Genomic DNA, 2,606 nt, shown 5'->3' with positions numbered 1-2,606 from the left:
TGTATCATTGTCAGATATCCTTATAGGTTTCTTTTAAAGGCAAGTATAGCACCAAAGAAGTTTCTTACTAGCTGAAAATAGGTGGCCATAATCATACACCAGCAGAAAGAGTACTACTAAAATTGTTTTAGCTTATTTTGCAGTCTTGAGATTTTGAGCACTCCAGGGAATCTGACAAAACCAGCAGGAGCAATTAGGAAATCATTCTACACTGGAATGATTTCCTAATTATTCCTGTTTCACCTTACAGCTGTGATTATTGCGGTTTTCTGTTTGACTGGCTTTGCTTTCCAGGTCCTGCAAGCTCCATCAGTGGTCCCTTCCAACTTAAGCTCTTCTGTAGTTTGTGGCAATAGCTTGACAATAGCTTAACAATAGGTATAGGTTCAACCACTTCTGTGTTGTTTATTGGTTTAGCAGGACACATTAGGAACATGTAAGAGTCTTCTGATGAGAAGAACGTCTGATTTGAGAGCAAAATATTTTATTTCTCTTTGAACTCAAAAGCAATCGTCTAAGTATTGCATGTATATTTAGAACCAACTTAAAGCAATGAAAATAACTCTTAAAATCCTTCTCTGTTAGCTTTGCAGTCAGTCCATTGTGCAAGAAGCACTGAAAAGACTCATTACAGTCTCAGACACATAGCTCCATTTTGCTCATGCTATACGATTCTTCAGTAAGGAAAGCCTTTGGGACACTCACATTAAGCCCCAGTAGCCAAATTAGAGGAAACCTGCTCCTGAATAAACATAACACATGAGCTATCCTTCTATGAAGGAAGGAACTTCATTTATTTATTTATTTATTTGTATGGAAGGGGCAACTGCCTTGAGCAAATTCAGGACCTGTGTTGTTTCATTCCTGTGGACTTCATATTAATCCAGTAATTGCCCTTTTTAGAGCCCCTGAGTGTTGGGAATTTGTGGCTACAGTGTATTTAATGTATCAAAGAACTTTAACCCTAGAACTTTTGCTGGTTTGGCGTGATCACGCTAACCCAGAACACTTTCACCATTGCCCCTGCCTGAAACAAGTTCAAGTCCCCTTCTGACATGGATTCCTATTTTCAAGGTCCTGTTTGCAGCTCTGGCCCTGAGGAAGTAGGCATTAGCAGAAAGTGTATAGCCATGGCAATCAGATCTTTCAGCCTGTTGTTTTCAGTGCCTCTCTTCTAAAAATAAAACTGGAGTGATTTGTTTGAAACAATTGCACCAATGATGTACAGTGACTGATTTTAGTCTCTCTATCACCAGAAAGGCTTGAATTGAGTTGAATTTATCCTTCATGGAAGATTTATCTCCTCCTGACTTCTGTTCTTTCCCAAGGATAGCAGCGCAGAAGCTCTAGACTCTTTCTTCTCAGCATGTGTGTTGCTATCTTCATTTAGCAACAGTTTGCAGATGCACCAACAGATTATATGTGATCTGGTCATTAGAGAAGACAGAAACCAATGTTCCTTGAAAGATAGCTTTGCAAGTGCTGGTCTTTCGCTGAGTTACCTTTTGTGGTCCTGATAAACAACAGATATTTCTTGATATAAACAGGCAATATCCTTATACATGACTTTATTTTGCTGAATTAGGAAAGTTGGTATCAATTTCTGATCTCATTTTTAAGCATCAGAGTTCTAGGCTACTTTTTGTTGCCTAATTAATATACTGCTGAGAAATTAATTAAATTGTAAAGAACATCTATGATGGGTAAAATTCATCTTTCACATAGCAGCTGTGATCCAGATCACTGACAAAAAAAATATCCTAGACAATAGAAATTATTCTATCTGTTTTGCTGGTGGCTAATGGAAAAGTTGAAGCTAAGATTTGCAAGGCAATAATAAATAAGCCAAAACATGCACATAAAGTTGCATGAAGTTCTTTATATTTTCAGTTTCTCATACTATTAAACAAACAAATGACTGTCCTTTTTTTGGAATTTGTATTGGAAGAATCTCATACAATATGTTGGGTTATTTAAAAAGGCAATACCTCTGTTTATATTTAAATAAAAATATATCTTTGGTTAGAAGTGGTTTTTTAAGAAGTAAATATAAATATGTTTGCATTATCAAATTTCCAGAAATTTCCAGTCTAATGGCTATGGAAATTTTGAACATGGTATCTCTTTTTAGCACTGTATTGAATATGATACACTAAATTTGAAGATTAACTTCTTAAATTATTTTTTTTCTCAGTAACCTATATTTTATGAGAAAGTTTCTATAATGTCACCTTAAATTTCAGTTGCAGCTCTCTTATTCTCATTTGTGAATTTCTCACTGCTAAAGTTGGGTTGCAGGATTATGAATATATTTCATAGATAAACCTCACCAAATTTATCTTACACTCATATAAAATAAGCAGGTTTTAATTTTCATTCATAGGACTCATTTTAGAAATGTGAAGTGTTTTGTTCACAACCAATTAACATCTATTGATTCTAATGCATACTCAAAGACATGCTTCATCACAAAGAAGATATTGTTCCCCCACGGAGGATGGCATTTGCATTTCAAAGTGTAATAAAACTGACAGTGAGATTTGAAGAATATTCTTCATACACCACTTTCCCTCCTTTCTGTAGTTATACTTGTTTAGCCCTCTTTA

Source organism: Psittacula echo, assembly GCF_963264785.1.
Source record: "Psittacula echo genome assembly, chromosome: 7".
NCBI classification, from domain to species: Eukaryota; Metazoa; Chordata; class Aves; order Psittaciformes; family Psittacidae; genus Psittacula; species Psittacula echo.
Note: the sequence above shows the minus strand (reverse complement) of the source record.